Genomic DNA, 10,408 nt, shown 5'->3' with positions numbered 1-10,408 from the left:
AGGATGGGTCCCTTTGGGCAAGAAAGCAGGCCCCTCGAGTGTCCCCTCTGTGCCATCCCGGTCCCTCCCGGTTCAGTGACACAGCTAGCGCTCCGCGATCCCCTCTGGCTGGGCCTCGCTCCGCAGGCCTCTGGCTGTTCTGTCCCGTGTCGGGGCCTTCCCTTGCTAGGGCTTTGCCGGGGAGCCCCCTGGGGAGCAGCTGGTGTCTCCCTCACTGTGGTCCACACAATGCCAGTGTTTGGGGGGCCATGGGGAAGGGCGGTTTCGCTGCTGTAGGTGATGGGACAGGAACTCCCCTTCCTGGAGGACAGGTGACAGCCAGCTCTCCAGCCGTGCAGAGCCTTTAGAAATCCAGCTCCCGTCGCCGCCTCTTCCGGGCAGGCCTCCCGGCTCCGGCTTCTGCTTCTGCATGGAGGCTGCCCGGACTGTGGGGCGGCCACCCGTGGAGCCCTCGTTCTCTGTCGGTGCCCAGGGCGGTGTCTGCAGGTGACAGCCTCGGACCTGGCTAGGCACGCGCTGCCGTGCCGTGGAGGGCCGAGCCCGGCCACCCCCTTCCCCGGCTCCGCTCTTAGCTCAGCGTGTGGGCAACCCCGTCGCACTGTCTGGCATGCCCTCCTTCCCGGGGGCTCCGCAGCTCTTTTCTCAGACGCTTCCTGTTCCGCGCTGGCCGCCAGGCAGGGCTGGCGGTGGCTTCCACCTCGTCTTTCCTCTCCCATCAGCCACGTCCACCCCCGCCCCGGGGCCTCCCCTGCAGGGCAGTCCTGGGGCTGCTCCCGGGACAGTGGGGGCAGCCCGCCAGTGTGAGCAGGGCTCAGGGTCACCTTCCCGCCGGCAGTGGCCCATGAGGGCGCGAGTCTGGTGCCAGTGTTCAGTTCCTGTGGACCTTCCCCACCTGCCCCCGCCCAAAGTCAGAGAACTATTTTTAAAGGTATTTTGTGGTCGTTTTAATAGCAAAACACAAGCTGCATTTTTATTTATTATGCACAGGAAAGGTAAATTTTTTTTAAAGAAATCTAGAGTCGGAAACTCTGGAAAAACCTATTAGAAATTCACAAATGGCTTCTCTCTGTAATGTGCAATATGCTTTGCAACTAGAGATGATATTTTATGTCTAATCTGTAAATAAGAAGTGTATTTAAATTAAAAGGGAGCTTTTTTGTAAAAGGACCAAATGTTCTTTTATAAATGTACTAAGAAATATCCTGCTCTGAAATTTATTAGGATTTTTATGAGCAATTTTTATTAAAAGATTCTTTTTTGAGTTGTCCTTGTGTTTCTCCGTCCGACCCACACAGACAGACAAGTCACCTACAGAGCACACGGGGGCGGGGTCTTTAAGGGAAACTGTAAAAGTCAGATGAATAAAAGCTTCCTGTTTTTTACAGCTAAGCCACCAGATTTGTCTGCCACCTTCCCCGACTGTCCCTTTTCACGGCCTTTGTCCCCCCCTCCCCGCACAGCAGCCTGCCACCACCCAGGACGGACTCGCTCTCAGCCCCTGAGGCTCTGGAGCCTCCAGGTTTCGGAGCCAAGTCTGTTCGGGGGGGTTTGGGGGCAGAAACGGTCCTCCTGCCCGCCCTCTTGGAAAACAGTGATGGCGCCTGCGGGGTCCCTGCGGACAGGGGTGCAGGTCAGGGGCGTGCGGGGGTTGGCAGGGGGTCTTGAAGAAGATGGCTGGCTCTGCCCCAGGACGGCTGTGCCCCAGCTCCCGTCCCGGGCAGTCCTGACGGGCCTTTGAACAGTCACCTGAGGCGCAGGCCAGGGCCCTGGCGGACGTGGCCAGTCCTGCAGTGCAAGCCCGAGGGCACAGGAGGGCCCAGGCCAAGCAGGCCCAGACGCCCAGACGCTGCTGTGGGGCGGCCAAAGGGCCATTCGTCCCTCCTGGGCCCTGCCCCCCTCTCCAAGGGGCCCTGCCGGTGGGAGCGGGTGGCCCAGCAGAGCACCACGTTCGGGAGGAGCCACGCCCAGTCCTGGCTGAGCCTCCAGGCTCACAACCTCCCCGAGCCTCCGTTTTCCCATCGGTTACATGGGGTGGTGACAGTCCGCAGGGTGAACCGGGCGGACCGGTCCGTGTGAAGGGCTTTAAAACAGCGCCCGGCCCTTGGCAGGCTCCGCGGGACCCGTCCTGCAGCCACGGCCAGTCGAACGGCCCCAGGGCGAGCCCAGGGGTTTAGGCAGGGAGGGGCGCTGAGGAGGGGCGGGCGGCACAGGGCGGGCGGGCTGGATGCAGGGCCTGGGTCTGGGTTTCCACATCCCATTTCCCCGCGTAAGAGCAGAGATTGGGTCTCATGAGTTCATTAATATTGAACAGTGGTTTACAGTCTTTCTCAGCAGCTTCTAAAATCTTCAGATGAAATGTGACGTATGTCCTGGCTGGTGCAGCTCAGTGGATTGAGCACCAGCCTGCGAACCAAAGGGTCTCTGGTTCCATTTCCTTCACGGCACAGGCCTGGGTTGCGCGCAAGAGGCAGCCACACACTGAGGTTTCTCTCCCTCTATTTCTCTCTCGCTTCCCCTGTCTAAAAATAAATGAAATCTTTTAAAAAATAAAATAAAGTATTATGTAGTGATAGAATTTTTAAAAAATATAAAAACAGCAAATCTCGTAGTTCCGGTGAAGTAGGGGAGGGAATGGGGACCTGGGGCACTCAGCACGGCCCCCCTCCCCTCCCCCCGCAGGCTTGTCTCACCGGAGCCGAGGCCCCAGGAACCGCTGAGGGCCACCCCCCGCCCCCCCTTTGCCTTCCCGAGTTGGTGGCTTTCCTGTGTCAGGATGTCAGCGTGGTCCACGGTCCTCCGGCCGCGGCCTCTGCCAGTCTTGGTTGCCTGTCCTTCCTTGGCATGTGGGGGGGTCAGAGCTTTAAGACAGGACCTGAGTGACCGAGATAACCTGCTCCACCGCGAGTGCGCGCGGCGTTTGGGCCCGGACAAGAGCTCCAAGCGCCCACGGGAAATGGCTTCCCTTCCGTCCCGCAGAGGTAGCACTGCTGCCAGAAACACGGGCGCTCACGTCCGCCACCTGTTGGTGGGACGCTGCGCAGTGGCGCCCCCGGGAGCTGGGCAACAAGGAGCGATACCAGTGCTGGTGAGGTCGTGAGTGGCCGGGGCGCGTCTGCCCTGCGGGCGGGGACGCAGCTGTGCAGAACCGCTCGGGGGAGAGTTCGCCTTGACCGCGCAGAGCTGGGTGTGCCCCTGCCCCTTGACCCGGCCGCCCGCGCCCTGCCCCACTCGGGGCTGCTGTGCCATTGTGCAGCAGCGCGGGGGCGGGGGGCAATTCCCCTTCTAAGCAAGTCATCTTCAGCAGGAGTCTGCAAATTTTGGACCAAGGTTCCCATCCGGGCCTGTTGCCTGTTGCCTGTTTCTGCTTTGTTTTGTTAAACTCACACCTTTTTTTTTTTTTTAACACGTGGTCGTGGCCGCTCCCCCCAGCACAAAGGCAGAGCTGAGCAGTTGGGAGAGAAACTCTAGTCCCTCAGCCCAGATATTCACCCTCTGGCCGCCAATGCAAAATGTCTGCCGCTCTCGGGTATAGGGAGTCCGCTGCACAGGGGCCTCCGCGGACACCGGAGGCTCTAATTTACAGCAGCGCCGTTTCCCAAAGCGAAAACTTGGAAAGTCACCCAAGTGTCCTTCTAAAGGAATCGATGTGCCCACGGAACGTCACAGACGGGAGGAGCGCGTCACAGCGGGACCGCGCGTGCACACGCAGTTTCGCGGTCACCCAGACTGAACTCGGTGCTTAGAGCCGGAGACACAGGCGGAAGGCCACACGGAGAAACAGGGCCACGATCGCCGCAGACGGTGCGTGTCCCGGCGCCACCTCGGGGCGCGTGCGACGGTGGAGAGGCACCCGGCTCCTGGGCAGGCCGGGCTGTGCGGCTGCCCCCTTCACGTCCGCTCTTTGCACCGCCCACATGGCTTGGACACTCCGGCGTGTGTGTCATAAAACGCATAACACGCGAATTTTAACCTTGGACGTGAAGTGGGCTTCACAAACGTGAAATACAAGTCGTCGTTTGGTTTGTTCTGGTACAGTGTGAAAAACAGCAAAACGGGCCTCAAAACTGGGGACGATGCAAGTGTGGCCCCTCTGGAGAAGCCTCCCGTGTTCTGGGGCCCTTCCAGCGTCCCCGTCCACCACGCCTCTGCCCGCCCAGTCCCCCTTTGCGTCTGGAAACGCGCCGGTTCCCACCGTCCGGCCTCGCCAGCCCCTGCTCCCAGAGCGGCTGTCCACGCTGCCCGTGTCCACCAGAGGCCGCTGCTGCCGCGCTTCTCTCGGTGCCGCTCCCGGAACTCCAGCCCTGAGCGCAGGCGCCCAGGAAACCGCGGCGGCCGTGCGCACGCGGGCCTTCGCGGGCCTTTGGAATCTCGTTGGGGGAACTCGCGGCGTGCGCTGCTCATGGAAATGCCAGCCACGGCGGCGAGGACAGTGGTGATGGGTGTCTCTGCCGGACCGGGCCCTGCGATCCAGCTCCTTCCTATGCACTTCCCAGTCCAGGCTCACAGTGCCCGGTGTCCTGGGGCTTCGGTGGCCAGAGAGTGAATCTAGGGAGACGCCGCGGGCCGCACCGGGGGCGGGGATGTGTCCGAGCGCGGGGTGAGTCCGTCGGGAAGCGGGTGCTGCCCAGGCCTTTGGAAAGAAGCGGCGGGTCTTCCACAGTGGCAGGCGGGGGGCTCGCCTTCCCCCTCGGGAAGGTGCTGTCACCCGACCCGGCGTGGGCGCACACGGAGCCGAGGGGGAAGGCGGGGCTGCCTACTCCGCCTCGGCCTCAGCCCTCCCCCCGCTCGGCCTCTCACCACGAGGTCCCCTGGGGCCTCCCTCCTGGAAGTCGCCGCCCAGCCCTGCGTTTTCTGCATCCGAGCGGGCAGATGGAAGGCAGGCGCGGGGGTCTGGAGGCAACGTGGCGGGTCTCAGTCTGGACTCTCCTCCTCGGCTGGGCGAGCCTGCAGACCTCTGAGTCCGGTCTCCACGTCTGTGAGGCGGGACCCATGGTTCCCACCTCGCATGGTTCTGCGGGGTTTCAAGCCGCGGCCCCTAAAGGGCCCGGCCCGCAGGGGCGGTTCTGCTCGGCAAACCGGCCTGGCCCTCAGATCGGCTGCCCCGGGCAGCTGGCCCGGCGCTGAGAGAGAGGCTCACAGGAGGCGCTGCTGCCCACCCGCTGAGGTCCCCTGGCCAGCAGTTTTCACACTTGAGGGAGACTCTCCCATTCCTCCCACTCCGCCCCGAGGTGCTGGCCAAGCCACCTCCCTGTGGGACGCTTTCTCTTGCAAGCGTGACAAGCCACGGCCCTTCCCACCAGCCCCTCCCGGCTCCCTGGCCCAGGAAACAAGGTGGCCCTCCCCAGCGCGGGCCTGGCCCGACCCGTGGGGGCCGGGAGAGGACAGAGCCGCGGAGGAGGGCAGGTCGGATCTGTGCTGAGCCGGGACCGCCGTCCTCCGCCAGGGGAGCTGCCCCTCCTCCGGCCTCGGCCCTGAACCGGAACTCCCCACCTGGCCCTGCCCCGCCCTGAGCTCCCTGCCAACAGCAGCTCATCCTGGGGCCGCTCGACCTGCAAGGCTGATCCCTCTTAATAAGCCTCTTTCTGTACATCTGTTAAAAAAAAGAATCCCCTGCGTGATTGCTGGCCATTTCCTGGGTGGCCTGAGGCAGCCTCTCCAAGGGGCTGGGAGGAGGCTGATGGCGGCAGCTCCCTGCTGGACCCTCCCTGGACCCCCTGGCATCCGGCAGCCGCCTGCCAACTGTGGACACACTTGGACATGCTGTCCTCGCTGTCAGGAAAGCTCCTTCTCAGGCCGCGGTTCCCGAAGCCGCCGCAGTGCCCGGAACTCTTTCCAAACACAGATCACGGCCCCCAGGATTTAGGGAAAGTCTGGATTCTGCAGCTGAGGGGCGGCCGGGGCTCTTCCTGCCACAGGCGGGTCCGGGTCCTGCCAGTCTTGGGCTGGGAGGGGTGGAAGGCGGCCGAGCGTTTGCTCTCCCCTCAACGTGCCTGTCGCCGGAGCCACGTGCTGTTCGGGCTGGAAGGCAGGCTGGGGGACGCCTCCGCGCCAGGCACCCTGCCCAGTCGGGGCCTAGTGACGAGACTGTGCCTTCGCTGAAGTGTCAGCACGTGAAGAGAGACGAGGCCAGCAGGGGGCGAGGGTGGGATGGGGGGGTGCTCTTGGTTTTTTCTTGGATGAGAGAGGACACGGATATGTCTGGGTGGCTATACTGGAGGGGACCCCAAAAAACCCATAGTTTATTTATAAACAATTGTGTATTCTTACACGTTTAAGCTCAGTCACCTTCAAAGTCCTTTCCATGAGGTGATGCACCCATCGAGATGTATTTTCCACGGCTCAGAACAGGTTTTGAACTCGTTCGTTTTGATGCCTCTTCGTGCTTCTGCCAGTTTTTGTTTCAGCTCTTCCATGTCAGCAAAATGTTTCCCTTTGAGGACTTTTTTTCATTTGGGGAAATAAAAAAAAAAAAAGTCTCTCGGACTGAGATTGGGTGACTAGGGAGGGTGGGGCACAGGGGTCAGGCCGTTTTTGGTCAAAAGCTGCTGAACACTGAGCACGGTGTATGCAGGTGCATTGTAAATCACCCATCGTGAAATGGCAAATGTGCTGAAAGAGTTTTCAAAAAAAATTCACTGGGGCCGAACGCAGCCTCTCACAACGACGCCAGTGGGTGCACTGGTCCAGGGGGGTTCCCAGGACAATCCCACAGCGGGGAAGCCTGTCCTACAAGGGGCCCACCCTCCAGCAGACAATTCTGGGGTTATTTCTGGGCCCCCCTCATATTTTGCCCTTTAATCCTTGTTCTGGGAAGAGCGCCTTGGCCTTCAGCGCGCCCTGCTCAGGTCGAAGGCCCCACTGTCCGCACCCATGGTTTAGGGGGGCACGGCCCGGTCACCCCGACAGCGATAGCCTCAGCGAAGGGCTCTGTACTTCCTGGAGGAGACTCAGTCCCCGGGCTTTTTCTAGAAACCAGTGGAGAGAGAAGGAAATGAAAAACCGCTTTGGTAGCTGCTGAAGTTGCGTGTGGGGCTGAGCTCGGGGCTCCCGGGGGCCGCCCTGAGGGAAGGGCTTCCCTGGGGAGCCGCGCCCGCCCGGGGACCGGCGCGCGGGGTCCAGCCGGGCCTGAGCACGTGCTCCTGGACGGTTTAGACGGCGGAGCCGGCACTCCATCTTTTCGGCTGGAACTGTCGCAGTCCCCGGACACTCAGGGGGTTATGATATTAAGCTCAGAGAACATGGGTTCAACGCTGGTCTCTGCCTGTTTTGGGCTGAGTCATCACCTCTTCCGCTCAAAGGGCTGGTTGAGAGGAAGACGCGTAGAGCAGAGTCGGGAAGAGTTTCGAGTGTGTGGCTTCTGCTGTTCTCGGTGTGCACTGTCTCCTGGCACTGATCTGTGATCATAGGCACAGGGCATCGCCAGGCAGGACAGGCTCACCCAAGTTCTGGCTTCTGTTTTTTCCCGGGGCTTTGTTACACAGGTGTGGTTGCTTGGGTGATGGATTGATTGATTGCCCGGCGACTGAACTGAGTCTCCTTGTCAACGGATACCCACCCCATGACCCAAAGTCCCGTCCAAATCACCCGGCGGTCTCTCGGGCACGGCCAGCCCCCACCCCCTGACCATCAGGTGTGGCATGAGCTCCCAGGAGCCGAGAACAAAGTCCAGAGCTCTCTCTAAGCAAAGGAAGATTCTCCACGGCACTGGGCAGGTGTTGGTGGTGGTGGGGGGGGGGGAGGCTGGGGTTAAAGACACAGCGTGAGCCGGGGGAGGGAAGCAGCGGCCCTGGGAGCCGGCAGGCCCGCTCGCTCCTGCCGCACAGGCCAATGAGCTGGGTGCGGCGGCGGCGGCGGCTCCCCCGCCCCTGGAGCCCGGGAGTGCGACTTTATGTGGCAAAATGGACTCTGAGGGGTGATGACGGTAGGGATCATGTGACAGGGAGAGTGTCCTGAGTGTCCGGTGGTCCCTGAATGGAACCACAGGGTCCTTGTAAGAGGGAGGCAGAAAGGAGAAGGCACTTTGAGGATGGGGGGGAGTGGACCTGAGCCCAGAGAGACAGGAGCCACTGGGACCTGAAAAAGGCAGTGGACTGTCACCGAGCGCAGGTCTGGCTGCCCGCGGCGGCGAAAGCCAGCCCTGGAGTGGCAGGTGCTGACGGAAAGGAGGGGGGGTTTATTCAGATGCCGGCCACTGGACGATGGGGGCTCACGTCTCGGAGCCCGTCTCCCCCCTCAGGGGCGGCAGAGGCTTTTATAAAGAGGAAGAGGGGGACAGACAGAGGTCAAGGGAGGGCCTGCAGACTTCACGTGCACAGGGGCACGGTCCCTTCCCACAGGGCAAGTGCGGATGGTTGGGGGTCGGTCATCCCGCTTCACGTCGTCCCGGCTCCGCCGCGGAAGGTCAGCAAACCTCCCGGACCTGGGGCGGCTGAAGGTCAGTGTCGGTATCTTCTGAAGTTAGTTCGTAGGAGTCTTACGCAAACACACTTCATCTACAGGCTACGTATTAGGCAGAGTCAGCGCTCACAGAAACGAGGGCAAAAGAATGGCGGGGCAGGTTACCATTCCCACTGCTAGAATTTTCGACGGTTACAATGTGACTGTTCACTGTCTGTACTAACAGGACGCGGGGGTCCAGAAAGCCAGGGTCGCAAAGAGCTGAATGATTTGTTGGGAAAAGCCCGCTGACCCGAATGGGGACCCCCCACCTAGGTCTCACGAGAGTCTCAGGGCAGCAGGCTGCTTCGCTGGGCCCATCAATGGCCGTGCCAGACCACCTCAAAGCCCTCGGCCGGCTGTGCTGACCAGTCCTAAAAGAATATGTTACGAACAATTCTGACAAGGCTGTACTCGCTTCCTTATGGAAGCAACGACCTTGACGTTGGCCGACCACGGTTCTCGGAAGGGCAGGACAAAGTTCCTGAGAGGCCTGACTTGAAATTATCATATGAGACTCCGCTTTTCGTCTTAGTCTTCGAAGACCTGCCTTGTTTCTCTGTCCAGGCTGTGGAGCCAACTCTGCAGACGTGCAGACTTCCCGTAGCCCGCCCCCGCCCCTGCCCGTGATGAGCGTTTCAACGGCTTCCAATGTCTTGCTTTCGTTTTTTCGTGTGGGCACACTGGTAGGATCAGTTCCCGGTAAGGGAATTGCTGGATCAAAGGCATCACTATTCCCAGTGGCCCAAAGGGGGACACGACCCAGTGTCCCTCAGCCGGCAGGAATGGATAAACAAATCGCGGCAGAGACGCACAACGGCACCCTGTCCTGCCGTGAAAAGGAAGGACACACGGACGCGTGTGCCACGGTGCGGATGACCCTCCAAGGCGCTGAGCCGAGTGAAAGGGGCCGGACGCAGAAGGCCACGTGATGCGCGCCTCCATTCCTTCCTGTGAAACACCCAGAGCAGGTGAACTCGTGGAGACAGACGGTGCGCTGGTGTTTGCCGGGTGCCGCCGGCGGAAGGCCGGGGCGGGGCGGGGAGCTGTGTCATGAGCGGCTGATGGAGAAGCTTTGGAACTACCTGGAGGCAGAGGTTGCACAGCCTAGTGAAGGTCCCGACGGGCTCACTTTCCAAGGGCTGATTTTATGTTATGTGCATTTCAGTGTTAAAAAGGCGGGGAATACACATTCCTCGTTTTGTAGGGATGGTCCTACATGAAGGTGGCACCCATTCACTCTCCCGCAGCCCATGTCTGCGCCCCGTGACTAAGTTCTTAATGTTTACCTATAGGTAAAAAAATCTGTAGGCCTAGTTTGATTTCTGTTTATCTTAGTAAGAAAGGAGAACCAACTTTTCATAGTTTTGAGAAAGATTATCTGTATTTCCTTCTGTTTGGATAGTCTGTATCCTTTGCCCAGTTTCCTACTTGCTGTCTTTTTCTTACTGATTTATGAGAATACTTTAAATATAAAGGAAATCAGCTCTTTATTTTACAGTGAATGACACGTATATTGTTTGTAGCCAGTTAGTTTGTGTTTTGCCTTTGATGGTGAATTTTTACCACATAGACTTTTCGTTTTAAACGTGGAATAACTTACTCATTTTTCCCTTTACGCTTCCTGGTTTGGTGACATTCAGAAGGTCCCCTCCACTCCAAGGTTCTACAAGCTTCTCCCTTTTTCTCCACTATTTTTATAGTTTGCTTATTTTTGACACACCTTTGACCCACCTGAAAAAAGAGAAGTTCTAGTAATTTCAATGGTTGACTTTGTGTTGAGAAACATCAGGAAAAAAGGAACAACCAATCTCCTCCCAGACGCTCTGCTCAGCCCAGGCCTCACCGAGGAGCTGTGTGGATTTCTCATCTTTGTGCCCAAAGTGAGACCTTGGCCAGAGACGAGCTGGCCTGGGGACCCTGCTGGCCTGGGGCTCCTGGCCCGCACCCCAGGCACTGGAGCTGAGAGGGA

Source organism: Pteronotus mesoamericanus, unplaced genomic scaffold (assembly GCF_021234165.1).
Source record: "Pteronotus mesoamericanus isolate MK-2021 breed Mesoamerican mustached bat unplaced genomic scaffold, CSHL_Meso_final scaffold_533, whole genome shotgun sequence".
Lineage (NCBI taxonomy): Eukaryota > Metazoa > Chordata > Mammalia > Chiroptera > Mormoopidae > Pteronotus > Pteronotus mesoamericanus.
The sequence above is the reverse complement of the archived record's forward strand: the minus strand, read 5'-3'. Positions refer to the sequence as shown.